Source organism: Ascaphus truei, chromosome 8, assembly GCF_040206685.1.
Source record: "Ascaphus truei isolate aAscTru1 chromosome 8, aAscTru1.hap1, whole genome shotgun sequence".
Classification (NCBI taxonomy): Eukaryota; Metazoa; Chordata; class Amphibia; order Anura; family Ascaphidae; genus Ascaphus; species Ascaphus truei.
In genome coordinates, this window is record NC_134490.1 from 32886268 (window position 1) to 32902504 (window position 16237).

Consider the following 16237-nt stretch of genomic DNA (forward strand, 5'->3'; position numbering starts at 1 on the left):
CCTTGAGGACTGAAGTTAGCCACCCCTGCTTTAAAACGTTTGCTGCAAAATGGGCAGCAATGCATTGCAACAAAAGGATTAGACCATTGGTGGGCAACAGCAGACCTGCAGGGGCTTCACCTGCACCCCCTAACTTCTGTCCTACAGGGGCTTCACCTGCACCCCCTAACTTCTGTCCTACAGGGGCTTCACCTGCACCCCCAACTTCTGCCCCTCAGTTGCTTACTGAGAGTGCGCTGGTTAAATACTGTCCCTCTCCTCTTCTGTTCTATTTGTTAGCCGGTATTAATCAGCTAACTGGAGAAGCTGCCACGTTACTGCTGCCACGTTTCTGCTGCCTCTGCAACGGGGAGCGGAAGCCACGACTAGGTGAAAGGGTCAGTGGCACTTTGCTGGTGTTGTTATTTCTATACAAGTCTGCGTTGTTTTCCCCTTTCTCCCTGATTACAAAATTCAGGGATTTGTTTCTTTCTGACGTAGAAAGGTGTGTGTATATATTTATTTGTGTATATATATTTTTATTTTTTCTTAGCAAGCAGGTATCTGTGGTTTTTTTACATGTGTGGTATAGACGTATTTCTGTACGTTAGCACAATACTTTCACACAGGATGCTGCATGCGGTCTAATACATATTGTGACAGGAAGTGTGATCATAGGGAGGTTTTTTTGACACACAACAATATACACACACAGCAGAGACACAAGCATACAGATAAATCCACATAGGCAGAGATACAGGTACAATAATATATATACACACAGACACATAAACACAGGGACAAAATCAATAGACAATTTAACACACATACAGTAGGTAGAAACACATGTACACACATATACACACACAGACAGACACAAATACATAGCCACATTGCCAGACACACATAGACTCGTAGACACACAAACGTACCCAGAGAAGCATAAACACAAACACAGCCAGCGTGGGACTCCCATTAAGGTAATGTTGCTAATTTGACTAGAAATGTGCTAACTTGTTGCGCCCTTAAGCAAACTCCGTGAATTTCACTCCGTTTGCTGCAATATAAAAGTGTACAAAGGGCTCTCTTAACGCTGAAAGTTAATGGGCATTGCATGTTCAATTAGTTTCGATCGATTTCGCGTTTGAATTTCTCTATTTGCGCAAATTTCGCCTAAGGAAGAGACTATAAATAGGGCACACCCACCATGTGCCCATGTATTTGGGGAGGGGGTGTGCAGAGATCCCTCAATAAATGAATACAAGGATATACCAAACTAGTTACACCTGGGAAGGATGTTGATCCAGGGAGAAATCGGATTGCCTTTACTGGATTCAGGAAATAATAATTAAAATTCCTCCTTAAGAGACATCATTAAGTAATGTTTTTCCGGGATTGTTGGCCTTCGTCCAGGTCAGAGGTTTCCAACTCCAGTCCTCAATGACCACTAACAGTGCAGGTTTTAAGGCTATCCTCTCATTAGCACAGGTGGCCCAATCATTTTGACCGAACCACCTGTGCTCAAGTAGGGGTATCCTGAAAACCTGGACTTAGTGGTCCTTGAGGTCTAGAGTTGGGAACGTCTGCTTCAGATCAATGTAAATCTAAACATAGTTTGAACTCGATGGACATATGTTTTATTTCAACCTCGTCTATGTAAAAAATGTGCAGGGAGGAGGAGTATGGATGCTGAATAGGCTCTAGCTCTTCCATGTCAAGACTGAAGAGAAAGCATGGCTGAGGACGTCACTGAGGTAGAGATGGAGGAGGTAGAACATGAGGAGCATGGTGTTGAATGTGTGTGTGGTGCACAAATTGCACAAGTTGGCGAGGGAAGCAACTGATGGCAGTAGTAGGGTAGGAGCTAATGATGTGATGATGGTTGGTGCTGCAACAACTGCTGAAGGTGATATTATTAGCAGTTATCCGAAAGCAAATTTGACATGCCTATATATTGTATATTTCAAAGTAAAAAAACTAAACCCAAGCCCACCATAACCAAACCCCTCATTGTCTGCATCAGAAAGAGCACACACTGTTATGCAACAGCAGTGCCACGACATTCGTCTTCCTCATTAACAGAGGGGTAACTCCAATTTTTGGGCCCTCCTGCAAAAAATGTTAAACTCTCTTCACTCCTTTCGCTCTCTTCCCCCTCTCACTTTCTTCCCCCTTCTCACTCTCTTCCCCCCTCTCACTCTCTTCCCCCCTCTCACTCTCTTCCCCCTTCTCACTCTCTTCCCCCCCTCTCACTCTCTTCCCCCCTCTCACTCTCTTCCCCCCCTCTCACTCTCTTCCCCCCTCTCACTCTCTTCCCCCCTCTCACTCTCTTCCTCCCTCTGCTCTAACTCTCCTCCCCTCTCTAACTCTCCCTTCCCCCTCTCTAACTCTCCCTCCTCTCTAACTCTCCCTCCTCTCTAACTATCCCTCCTCTCTAACTCTCCCTCCCTTCTCTGGAAATCTCTCGCTTATTTAGCATTGTTTATTTCCAATGAGCCTGAAGGTTGGGCTAGAGATCAGGAGATAATGGGACTAACCCGGTGGCAGCATTACTTAAAGGCAACCTGATTACGTTCCCTGCTTAGCTCATGTACTCGGTTTGATAACTAACAATTTCTTAGAGAAATGTGAGAAAGTGCAGGAAATATTATTAGCATCTAGAAATATCTGTGCCCAGGGCCGCCAACAAAATCTTGGAGCTCAGGACAAATAAAGGGAGTAGCCCCCCCCCATATATTCCCCCTCCCATGGCGCATTGGGGGTCCCTGAAGAGGGGGGGGAATGGGGGGAAGGTATGGCCGGGTGGGTGGTGGGGGGGTTAGTTATGTGCCTGGGGAAGGAGGTAGTTATGTCAGCTAGCAGATAGGCTGTATTCAGAGCACTCAAATGTTGGAAGGACAATCCTTGGCCAGGAATAATAAAATAAGGTACCCACGTATGGAAAAAATGCCAAAGGCTTTATTAAGGCATAGATGAATGACAAAAATAGAAAATATAGTCCTCCCACGCGTTTCACACAAGTGGTTGCGCTTTCTCAAGGAGTATGAGACTATCAGGGAGTTTGCATGTTTAAATATGCTCACTAATTAAAAGAAACTCTAAATCAGACCCAGCTGATTAACGCTGAGGTCAAACTGACACACCAGTTGAATAAAATTACTTATACAAATCACAGAAGCTGAGAACATGATGAAAATATAAAGATATATTAAAGTATATAATCTAATTTAAAGATATATACTACATTTATATTAGACTGCAAAAGGTCTATGATAATAAGCTTCAAAAGTAACAAACTTAGCTTTTAAATTGATTAAAGTTATAAATGATACTGCAACTGGTATAGCATTTTGCTGAAATAAAATTAGATACATTTATGAAATATATTTAGCAAGCAATGTATGAATTCTTCGACAGAAACCAACAGTCAGTGCTTGGCAAAAGAAAAAGAGAGATTGTATAAACCAGTGAGCATATACAGATAACCTCAAAACCATAACACCCAGCAGTATAACTGGATGCTATGTTATTTGGTGCAAATAAGCCATATATTGACAGCAGCACATTGTATTGAATATGCATAACACATAGAGCAATCTCTCATTATTCTGTGCCAAACAGGACATGTCTAAATACAATTGCAAATTCAAACTCACCAGTACTTACGTCACAAAACCCATTTAGAATACTTTAACCCTATAGGAGAAAAGAACCCCAATCGACATAGTGAACTGATGAGAGTCCAATATATGTGAAGGGGTAATCATATATGACATGGATAGAATAAGATTCAGTGAAATCGATGTATAGAATAGTTAGCCTACCAATAATAAAACTCAAGATATCTCATGATAAAATAGTAAGCCTGGCGGTGCATCAGAGAAAGCATCGCAGATCCCACTCAGAGTTAAGTCCAAAAGGTTGGAGTGTATCCAGAGTGAAGATCCAGAATGCTTCTCTCTGATGCAGCGTCCCAGCCCTCTTGCCACCTCTCTTGGGAACAGGAATATGTTCTAATACAATACATTTGAATGATTCAAGGGATCCAGACGGACAGTCAACAAAATGCTTTGAAACAGGATGGTTAGTGTCTTTTTTGGAGATTAATTTAACATGTTCCTGAATACGCACTTTGAGTGCTCTTGAAGTGAGCCCCACATATTATTTTAAACATCCACAGGTAAGTAAATATACGACACGATTGGCCTGGCATGTAATAAATGACTTAATGTCATATTTGTGTGTTTGACCCTTATTTTGAAAAGTCATAGTTTTCTGGAGAAAGGGACAAATATAGCAATGTGCACATTTGTGTGAACCTTTAAGCAATGGAAAAAATTCCCTCCTTCTAACCGCTTTACCTGTTTGGAACATACTTGGGGAGATACTATTACCCAAAGTTGGCGATTTAGAAAACACTATCTTGGGATCACAAAATGCCATATCATGTATAACAGGGTCAAGGGAAAGAACGGACCAGTGTTTCTTAATAATAGCTGATATAGCAGTAGCTTGGCCACTATACTGGGTTATTGTCACGCCTGTATGCACGCAGACCTGGCAAGACCCCAGTACTGAGGTGGGAAACGTATTACACCACACACCCACAGCAGTGGGAACAAGCCCGGAGTGTGGTATAGCATTGCTGGGCCTGTTGAAAGAGTAGTTAGTAATACTTGCAACGTCCTTAGTAGTATGCGAGAGGATAGTCGTGTCCGTGTGCCAATGTCCAAGGGTTCCAGAAGGTAGAGTCGTCGGGGTACAAAGCCAGGTCCAAGGATTCCAGAGAGCGTAGCAAGGTAGCAAGGTTCAAAGGGGTACAGAGAGCAGAGTCGTCAGAGCAAGCAGGGTCAAAGCCAGGGAAATCCAAAGGTAAACACACAGGAGCAGGATACAGCAGGGACACAGCATAGGTCAGCACACAGGAAAACAGGAACTATGCAGAGCGAGAAAGAAGTGGACAGACAGGGATATAAAGGAAGGTGCACCAATGACAGAGAGGGGAGGAGCAGAGAGAGAAGTGGGAGAAGATAGGGATAGGTCAGGAATAAGAGAGGAGGAGACAGAGGGGGCAATCAGGGGAGTAACCGGTGGAGATTGGGAGGAGGAGTCAGGCTCGTGGCAAGGTAGAGAAAAGGAACGAGTGAGCGCGCCCTCTGTAAATTGAGGATGCGCACCCACAGGCTGGGAGAGTGAGATGGCCCGCAGGGATCGGGAGGAGGACGTAGAGGGTGGACAGAGCCCGGAGGAGGAGCGTGTGTGCGCGCCCTGCATGAGCGGAGGGGGTGCGCACACAGGCCGCATCACCAGGCGCTCAGAGCGCCACGGTGCAGGAACCGTGCCGGAGGAAGGCAGAGGAGCGGACGGGACAGCCAAGGATGGCAAGGTATTGCTCGTGGGCACAACGGGTGACTGGGAGTGGGGAACGCTATTGCAGGGGCTCGAGGACTGCGCAGATGCGCAAGGTCTGCGGGGCATGCGCTGAGGAAGTGGGAGAGAGGTAGAAGGAACGGGACAGGGTAGAAGGTTTAACAGAAGATGGGACAGGGGAAGCTAAGGAAGGGGAAGGAATCCCCTGGATTGTCACAGTTATAAAGTAAGGTGGATCATTAGTAGTTGTAGAAATTAGATCACTATCAACTGAACTACTACCTATATCCAAACCCATATGCTTCGTGGCAATGAGATCAATCCTGTTTCTCAACAGCGAATACTCATAGGCATCATCAAGATCTTGCCTTTTATCGCCTCTTTATAGAAAGTGACCATAAAGATCGCTAGATCTAATTTTAAAATCCTCAATAGAGGAACAATTTCTGCGAAGACGCAGAAATTGTCCTCTAGGTATGCCCTTGAAGAGGGATCTACTGTGACCACTCTTGGCATGTAAGAGTGCCTTTCTAGAGTGGTCTTTGTGATAAATGTCGCTTTGTACCGTTTTATTCAAATCTATGAATAAAGAGAGATCTAAAAAATGAATGTGATGCTCATGGAAGGTGTGCGTAAATCGTAAATTGAATAGATTGTTCTTGAGATAATCAAAAAAGAGCATGAGATCCTAGACATAACCTCTCCATACAATGAGCAAGTCATCAATGTTGAGCTTGTATAGAACCACATTGTGACGAAATGGATTCCTATCTCCAAACACATGGGACATTTCCCACCAACCCATGAACAGGTTGGCGTAGGATGGGGCAAAGCAAGTCCCCATCGCAGTCCCACGTTGTCCATCAAACTGGAAATAGTTATGGTGAAGAAGAAAATGGATGCTGTCTAACAAAAAAAGGGATGTGTGCCTGTGATAATGTGGATGTATTGTCTAAATAGTGTCTAACGGCTAATAAGCCATGTGTATGGGAAATAATAGTATATAATGGGGCCACATCTAATGTGACCCAAAGAAAAGCGGATTGCCACTGGTGAAAAAGTGATAATACTTGCTTAGTGTCAAGTAAAAATGATGGTAAAGTGCGGACAAGTGGTTGGAGGTAGTGATCAACATAAATAGACAAGTGCTCACCTAGGGACCCAATAGTGGAAACAATAGGTCTACCGGGGGGTGCAATGAGTGACTTGTGTATTTTTGGTAGGTGATGAAATAAAGGTGTGACTGGATGGGTAATATTGAGGTAATCACATTCATTTTTTGACAGTATCTGTAATATAACGCCCTCTTCAATGAGCTCAGAGAGCTCCAGATGGTAAGTAACTGTGGGATCATACCTAAGTTTGGAGTATGAGGTAATGTCATTAAGCTGTCTGGCTGCTTCTTCTCTGTAGTACTCGCTGTCGAGAACAACGACCGCTCCCCCATTGCCGGCATTTTTCACCATAATGGAAACATTATCAGAAAGCGTTCGTATTGCTATCCTTTGTTCGGGTGTCAGATTATCTCGTCTCATGCCACGATAGGCAATACCTGAAACCTGAATGCCCTTGGATAATAGACAAAGGTTTCTTTCTACTGATTGTTGGAAAATGCTAATAGCTTGTCTCTTGACAAAGGTGGGATTAAATGTGGTCCTTGTTTTAAGTTTAGAATCCCTTTTTCCCAAGAAAGACATGATGTTAATGTTATAATCCGTGTTCCCATGATAAAGATCTGTAAGATCCTGTAAGTAACAATAATCCTTGAAATCAAGCCTGAATCTTAAAGATATATCTGAGGTACTTCCAGAATGAGATTCATGTTGGGGTTTGGGTTGCGTTTTGCTAATAAGTTAGTAGAACACCCCACAAAGTAGTCATTGAATGCATTTGCAATGTCAGTGGGATTTGTCAGACTAATTATTTATTTATAAAATATTTTACCAGGAAGTAATACATTGAGAGTTACCTCTCGTTTTCAAGTATGTCCTGGGCACAGAGTTAAGACAAATAATACATGGTTACAAATACAGTTACATAAATGAGCAGGGTATACATTATATACAAGACATTGCGTGCACAGTTAAAGAAAATATATATTATGGGCGAATTAAACAGTTACAGACCAGATTAAAATGTGAGACAGCCTTAGATTTGAAAGAACTTACAGCAGCGGCAGCTCTTATTCGAGCAAATGCCGCTGGCTGTATGAGGCTGGGAAGCGGGTAGCCGCGGCGCGTGGCGGCGCACTGTGACGTCACAGTCACAAGCGCGCCCGGCTTCCCCGTCTTCCCCGGCTTCCCCAGGCTTCCCCGACACCCCTGGAGTTCAAATCTAGGTAAGCTGGGGTGCGGGGAAGCAGAGGGGCAAAGTAGAAGCCGGGTTCGGGGTGTCTTTGGGGGGGTAATTGCGCGCGATGTGGAGGGGGGTGCGTGGGGGAAACGCGGCGGCGCGCGTTTTTGACTGGCGGCAGCTGGGGTAGATCCCGGCATGCCGCCGGCATTCACTCGAATTAAAGATGTCGCTACTGTAAACTGGTGGTGGATGTGAGAGTCTCTGGTAGGTTGTTCCAGTTTTGGGGTGCACGGTAAGAAAAGGAGGAACGGCGGGATACTTTGTTGAGCCTTGGGACCATGAACAGTCTTTTGGAGTCTGATCTCAGGTGATAAGTGCTGCATGTGGTAGGGGTGAGGAGCTTGTTCAGATAGCTGGGTAGCTTGCCCATAAAGAATTTAAAGGCAAGACAGGAAAGGTGAACTTTGCGCCTAGACTCTAGTGATGACCAATCTAGTTCTTTGAGCATTTCGCAGTGATGTGTGTTGTAGTTGCAATGATATTATTATTCCTGGCCAAGGATTGTCCGTCCAACATTTGAATATATAATATCTGCTTGCTGCTATCACCTCCATATCGAAAGCATCAACCAAAAGGGGGGGGGGCGGAGACTACGTGCATTCGGCATACTGCGGACGTGTGCGGTTTGCACACTACTGAAGCCAGCGGGACTTGGAAGTTATATATTAAGGTAAGAAGATTGTTCCGTACCTTTACGATCCTATACACAGCCTCTCAAGGGTCTCCCTGCATGTCTGGTATAGGGTGAGTCACTTCGGTGTCAAGAAGGAGTCTGGTTGTAATACCGATTGTCACTCCAGGATACCCAGTCACTCTCTGACTACTCACAATGCATAATCCCCCCTCCCCCCTGCCTTTGACGGACTTATTCATCCATTCATTCATGCAGACACCTAGCCGGAGCGCACGACAGCTGCACCATATATTGGAGATAGTTATGTGCCTGTGGAAGGAGTAGTGATGTGCCCAGTGGGTGGAGAGTAGTTATGTGCCTCAGGTTGAAGTAGTTATGTGCCGGGGGGGGGGGTAGTTTTGTGCATGGGTGTGAGGTCGTTTTGTAACTGGGAGTAGGGTAGTTAGATGCCCGATGAGTGGGCAGTTATGTGCCTGGGGGGCATTTATGTACCCGGGGGTGAGATAGTTATGTGCCTGCAGGGGAGATAGTTATGTTCAAAGGTAGGTTATTGGGGAGCGCAGATACCACCACATATGAAAAAAATATAAACAATATATAGTGTAGTATTTTCTTAGATAGGAGACATCTTTGGTAAAAACAGAAATGGGGACTCACAAAGATGTCTCCTATCTAAGAAAATACTACACTATATATTGTTTATATTTTTTTCATATGTGGTGGTATCTGCGCTCCCCAATAACCTAACTTTGAAGATCTGTCTAAGGAGAATTGGACCATCTCTACAAAAGGGTTGAGCTGCGATTTTATATCACTGAATAATTTTAACAAACACATTTGCACGGTTATATTTTTTATTAAGCACTATCTATATATATATATATATATATATATATATATATATATTTTTTTTTTATTGATTAACACAGTATAATTGCACTGGATTTTCTCTCAGTAAGGAGCGCCTACAATCACACTTTTTTTCTTTGAGGTAGTTATGTGCCTGGGGAGGCTAGTTGTGTGCACGGGGTAATTTTTTTTGCATGGTTGTTACAGTATGTGTCTGGGGGAGGGGGTATTTATGTGCCTGGTGGGGGGGGGGGGGGGGGGGGGAGTTAGTTATGTGCCTGAAAGGGATTAGTTATGTGCTTTGGGGGGGGGGGGTAGTTATGTAGCTGGGGGTGGGTAGGTAGTTATGTGCCTGGGGTGGGTAGGTAGTTATGTGCCTGGGGGAAGTACAGCAGTTATGTGCCTAAGGGGGAGGAAGGTAGTTATGCGCCTGTGGGGAGGTAGTTATGTGCCAGGGCGTGGGGAGGAGGGGAGAGGAGGATGTAGCACAATGTTGGGAGGGCGCCAGAACATACTCCTTTTATTTTACATGTACACTGAATGGTGTATGTGTGACTGCTGCCACAGCTGCAGGCATCTAGTGAGGGAAAGTCACCAAGATGTGAGCGTCTAAAACAAGTTAAGCTGCTGCTGACTGGCTAAGTTGCCACAAGTGCCATCTTGGTCATGGCATGGATGCTATCACTTCACCACCACACCCTAGTGTTCACCACCAAAACCCTCATCATCATCATTAATGAGAGCTGACCAATTGTTTCTTCAGGGTGTGGGGGTGGTCGCTCTACTACAGTAACCCGGAGGGTAATCCTCATGTCTGGAGGAAGACGCAGAGGATTGCTGACTGTGCCACTCTCAGACGTCACAGTGATTGCACTGCTGATGTTGTAGCAGTGCAGTTGTCCCCAGGCGGCACCAACTTTTGCCCGTTTTCATTGCTGGATCACGTAGGATGCAGTAGACCACCACATCACTCACTGTTCCATAGCGTGGTAATTAGAATACCTAAACCAAGAAAGTGGTTTCTCTGGGTGCCCGACCAAGCCTACTTGACGCCTGCATGCTCAGGGAGAAGGATGGAATTCCAGCCTTGGGTCTACCACCATAACGTCTGGGAGAGGAACAGTCACGCTTCTTCCTTTCACCTTCCCCAGGATGTTCCTCATTAAATTAGAACAGCCACCCTGACCACCAATGTCACCCCCACCTTCTCCAACAACAACTGGAGCACCTGACTCAGTTGGGTTTCCAGCAGCCATGTCACTGCCGCAATTACTCCCAACTGATGTCTTACCAAGTTCTACCTTCTGCCTCTTGAACCTCCACTACACCCCCTCCCCTTGCTGATGGTCCCTCAACCAAAGCTAGAGCAGAAAGAGCATCAGCAAAGGTGAGAGCTAGCCCAGTCAGGTGGTGCTGATAATTCAAGAGACAGGCACACCAATCCAAAAACCTGTTTGGGGGTTCCAAGAAAGGCTTCAACTTGATCCTGTGCCAGCATTCCTGTCTCCACCCTATGATTATGCATTTTCTACTGACACTTCTCTCCAAACACTTAATGTGCTTGGGCACCAGGAGCATCAACACCCACTGACACTACCGAGACTAGGTTGAGGATGATGACGTAGGTGAGACTGCTGCTGCCGCTAAAGCTGGCCCTTGCAAAATCTCACCCTCCAACATAGAAGAAACCAGAAAATAGTGACCTGCTTCCTCTAACACAGGGTCTACGTCCACAGAGTACGGTGGAAGAAGAAACTGCAGCGGGCCCCTAGGTCATGTACACACGGGAGTGAGGCTACTCATGCTTCTGGTACCAGCTAAAGCAACATCTGCTGCTGATGAGGTTGTTGTCCCTGCTCTGTTAACTGTGCCTCTGGGCTTCACAGAGTGGTCGGACCTCCCCCCGCTCCCCCTGTGCCTGCCGGAATGCGCCTCCATTTGAAAAAAAATGTAATCATATATTTTTTTTTAAATAAGAACACATTTCTCTCTCTGTAACTTCCTTCCTGCCTGCAACCAGCTAGCTACCCTTCTCCCTCCCTCGCCTAAACAGCACGGTAGAGCTAGCAGGCAACGTTATAATAGTGTTTCACTGGTTCTTTCAATCAAAAAGTTTGGACGAAGTTAAAAAATAAATAAAAAAAAAGTGATTGCTATTTCACCAGTTGTGAAAGACGAATTTTGATAAATTTGGGTAGTTTTTTTGCAAATAAAAATACTACGTGTGAGCACATACACGTCACAGAAAGGTCTGCAATCCTGCCTTTCCCCATTATATCTTGGCTTACGATACTTCCACTGCAGCCAGGAATTCTGGGTAATGACATGCACATGAGCAGTCACAGTCAGTCACCTTCTGCTTCATGTCCATTGTAACATGAATCCCTGTAAACTTATAACACATCATACAGCTTTCCAGCACAGCCTGCATTAAAGCAGTGCAGAGCCAGTAACCCTGCTCACAGACAGCTGTTTCGACCTTTTGGGTCTCATCAGTGTGAGGCTGGTTATACTGGCTTTGCAATGTGACGCTGTGATAGGTTTCAACCACACATTAAATAAGTTATAGTGGGTCATTTTGCTAGATAGTTTGGCCCCAAAAGTCTGATTGCGCTTTTTGCGGGGGCTTCTAACTTTTAAAAAAAAAGTTTGAAGGACAGCAAATCTGGGCACATTCCCACATCACAGTGTAACCTGCCCCCTTTATCACACAACTACAAGTCCATTCCCTCTCACAAAGAGGGAAAGTGAATTCGCAAGCTGGCATGGAATGGGCTATTTTTTAACCCCTTTGCGGTAAGAGGTGCCTGCAACTCCTTGTAGGGCCCTCTAGTAGCAAAGGGGTTAAACATTGATAACTGCTTCTGGTTGTAACCCACATAATCTTCTTGTGTCGGGTTTCCAACCAGCTCCATAACAGAAAATCTGCAGCTTAACTATGTCAAAGCCGCCTCTGAGTGGGTTTTCTGACTCTGCACTTCCGTCTCCCAGGCTTTGATGTATGAATGCATCAAGGCAAAACCTGTACGGAAACTGTGTGTACAATGGAGGGGAAGCTAAAGAGTCACACACCTAGCTTGCTTATTTACATAGCATTACACAAGAGTGATTGTGTGCAGCTTAACTGCTGTGTGATGGGACTAAAGGTGTGGAGGAAGCAGGTTTAGGGACACATGGAAGACATGCAAATACACTCATGGTTTCCTGGTCATTGCTATAAATATACCCCAAGTATACAGTACATTAAATTAGGTAGGAGTCAAACGAGTAAAGCTGTGGAGCCTCCTAGGACCAAAATAAACCAACGTCACTCACATGCTTCAGGGGTGAAATATTGGTGATTGATGCCTTTATTACAGAAATCAAACACCTATTGTTATTTATATATATATACTCAGTGGTTGACAAATCACCAAAAAATCTACTCGCCACACAAAAAAATCTACTCGCCACCTAGTACCAAACGTGTGCTGCTTGGGCCAATATTTACTCGCCCGGGGGTTAAATCCACTCGCCGGGGCGAGCAAATGTATAGGTTTGTCGAACACTGTATATACTGATAATTGTGGGTTGTTAAAAAGAGGAATAAGTTGCGAGGGGGTTGATATAAGTTTAAATTTGCTCTTAGACTTCGACCATACCTCCCATGTACATCTCATCGGTCCCAGCTCAAACTGTTTCACCTGTAGCTCCTTTTTTTCTAGGGTCCATAAGGACATCGGCAGAGAAGACATTCTGGCATACTGAGATTCAATGGCTAACCAGCAATATTGAGCTGGGTCGGCACTCCAGATCACCACATGCCGTAATTGGGCCGCCTGGTAGTACTTTTAAATATCTGGGACGCCCATGCCCCCTCTTATTTTTGACGTGAGCATAACTGATCTGGTTGTCCTGGGCCTTTTGCCCTGCCAGATGTAATGGAATATTTTATTTTGTAGGTTTTTTTAATTCAGATCCAGGTATCCGGACCGGTATGGCCTGGAAGTGATATAATAACCGTGGGAGTATATTCATTTTGACTGATATTATTCTTCTGATCCACGACACCTGGAGTCCCTTCCAATCTGCCAATTCTTTTTTAATCTTATTGAATAGGGGTGGGTAATTGCTTTGATATAGAGAGTGGTAGTACCTGGTCATATTTACTCCCAAATATTTAATATGAGAGGAACTCCATCTGTAGTTGAAATTCATTTTTAACAGTTTAACCTCAGGGTCTGGGAGATTCAGGTTTAGGGCCCCTGACTTATCTTTATTGATTTTATACCCTGAGATTTTCCCAAAATCCGTTAAGACTTTTTGGAGATTGGGTAGAGAAGTCTGGGCGTTCGTTAGTGTTAAAATAATATCATCTGCAAAAATAGAAACTTTGTAATTTGTTTTTCCAATTACTATACCCCGTATATTTTCATTTGTTCGTATATTCGCAGCAAAGGGTTCAATCGTTAGGGCAAGTAGAAGTGGGGACAGTGGGCATCCCTGTCTTGTGCCTTTTTTAATTTTTCTTGGGTCCAACCCATTCCCTGTTAACTTAACTAAAGCAGTAGGGTTTTGGTATAATGCGCATACTCCTTCCAGAAACGCGTCTTTAAATAAAACATTGCAGAAATTTGTATCTAAGAAAACCCAGTCTATTCTATCGAACGCCTTCTCTGCGTCTAGACTTAGAAGGATAGCTCTGGTTCCAGTGAGATGTACATGGTCCACTATATTTATTATTTTTGAGTGTTATCTGAAGCCTGTTTACCTGACACAAATCCCACCTGGTCTATGTGGATCAATCTTGGCAAAATAGGATTTAGCCTGTTCGCCAGGATTTTGCTGTATAATTTCAGATCGTTGTTTAGAAGAGAGATCTGGCGATAGCTACTGCATATTGTGAATAATGGCCAGATTAGCTGTTGACATGGTTGAGGGGATTGGTTTCCCCTCTAAGAATGAGTTTTACATCTCCAGTAGGAATGGGGAGAGTATAGCTAGAAATGTTTTATAATAGACGTTGGTGAATCCATCAGGGCCAGGGGATTAGATTACAGATATTTTTAGTGCTTTAACTGCTTCAGCTAGTTTGGTTTGAGTAATCTTTCCATTTAAAGCCTTTGATTCATCTTCGGTAAATTGGGGGAGATTACAGTCTTCTAAGTACTTAGTTATAGCCTCTGAGTTTTGTGGCAGTGAAGTTCCTCTAGAGGAATTCTTGCGCGATTCTCTTCTCGTCGTATACAATATTGCCCTTTTTATCCTTAATTGCCGTTATTTGTGATCTCATCCGCACCCCCCTTAGCTTATTAGCTAATAGTTTGTCAACCTTGTTTCCTTTGTCATAATATTGTTGATTGGTCCATTTCAGAGCCTTCTCAACATCCTCCAATTGAATTTGCCTTAGTTCTGATCTAGCCGTCATCAGGGATCTGTACAGTTTCTTTGTTGACTTAGTTTTATGTAATTGTTCCAGATTTAAAAAATTTCCAGTTAGTTCCTTGTATACTTTTATCTTAGCTTTTTTCCTATGGGATGCAATGGAAATAAAATCACCCCTGATAGGGGCCTTATGGGCTTCCCAAAGCATCGCCGGGGAGGAAACTGAGTCCTTGTTACTATTGAAAATTTTTCTTAGAACCTGCTTGATTCTGTTCTCTATTTCCGGAATGGTTCAGAAGTGAGTCCAACAGAAAGTATCATTTTTTGAAAAGGGGAGGGTGAGAGTGAGATCAATTGGAGCGGGGTCCGACCACGTGATGGGCCCGATATTTGCGTACGAGGTGGCCTGGAGAATATTTTTTGTCACGAATAAGTAATCTATTCTTGAGTAGGTCTGATGGGCGGAGGAATAATGGTATAGTCCCCCTGGCCCTGATGTTCTGCTCTCCAGACGTCCGTTAGGGAAAAATCTTTTCAATGGTCCTTCAACTCCAGTTACTTTCTTGGGAAACTCAAGCTTCTCCACTACGTAACCTAGATAAGGCTAGCTGGCGTCACGGAGGCTCCAAATGACCAAAACCTGCAGTGGTTGCAACGGCAAGTGTTTTAGGTACCAGTCGTATCAGGGCTTGAAAATGATTTTGTGGCCCACACTCTAAGAGGATGTTTCATACTTGTCCCTCAATCTTCACTTTAACTTGCGCTGAAGGGCGCCAGTAGTCCCCTGGGTAAGTGGGAAGTAGAATGATCTCTTGCTGGTTCTGTCTGAACAGCGTCTTCGGCACTCAGGGCCCAGTATGCTCCTTTACTGGGTCCCCAGGTAATTTCCCAAGGCAGGACGAGAACAGATGAATTGCTTCACTACTTGCGGTAGATTCTCTCTGTTCCGGCACTGACTGGCATAGTATCCTTCTTCCCTGCATCTATTGCAGAAATTCGTCCCTCCGGCTTTGGGATCAAGATGTCTCCATGGCTTCCTCCCCCACCTGGGGGTTTGTTCTTTATGGGATGACTACCATACTTCTTCCCGCCGTTCCTCTTGACTATTTGCATTAGCCACTTCTCCCATTCGCATGGCTTTCATAAATTCCACCACCTCTATTATGGGCTCTCCTGCTCAGCCCGTGCTCGGCTTCTCCTTGCTTGACCTATGAGGGGTCATAGCCCATGTTGTCCTTCCTCATCGGGCCAGGTGCCAGCTGTGCTATCTCCTAATCCCCATTGGCTAGCTGCTACTACGCTCTTAGCAGACCACCATGCAGAGCACCAGCTTTAAGGTTAAAAAAGGACAGTCCCTCTGATTGTTAGAAGGGAATGTAGGCAGGCTTCCAAAAACTACAGAGAGGCAGTGTTGTGAAAAACAGGGACACTCTCACTAATTACAGTGGTGGTTTGCTGTGTAACTACAATAAATCAAGTAATAATACATGGGGACATTATAGCCCGATTCTATATGATTGTCTTCTCTTAATATGTCTACTGTAGGATCCCGAAGCCTGAGCCAATATTTATTTAAGTGCTGCTACTGTATCTCTGTACTTAATCCTACAAACCCATAACTTTGCTCTGTATTTGAACCAACAAACGGTAAAAAATAATAACACAAAGAAGAACAATTAACGAGCC

The 16237-nt window shown here is 44.4% G+C and overlaps 1 protein-coding gene across 1 annotated transcript in view; it reads left to right on the forward strand.

Annotated features, from left to right (window-relative positions):
* Positions 1-692: 692 nt before the first annotated feature.
* Positions 693-16237, forward strand: part of JAK3 (Janus kinase 3) — a 54592-nt gene continuing 39047 nt past the window's right edge. The window contains exon 1 of the mRNA XM_075611254.1: positions 693-959. The gene's annotated coding sequence lies outside the window, so the exon portion shown is untranslated. The remainder of the gene's footprint in view (positions 960-16237) is intronic.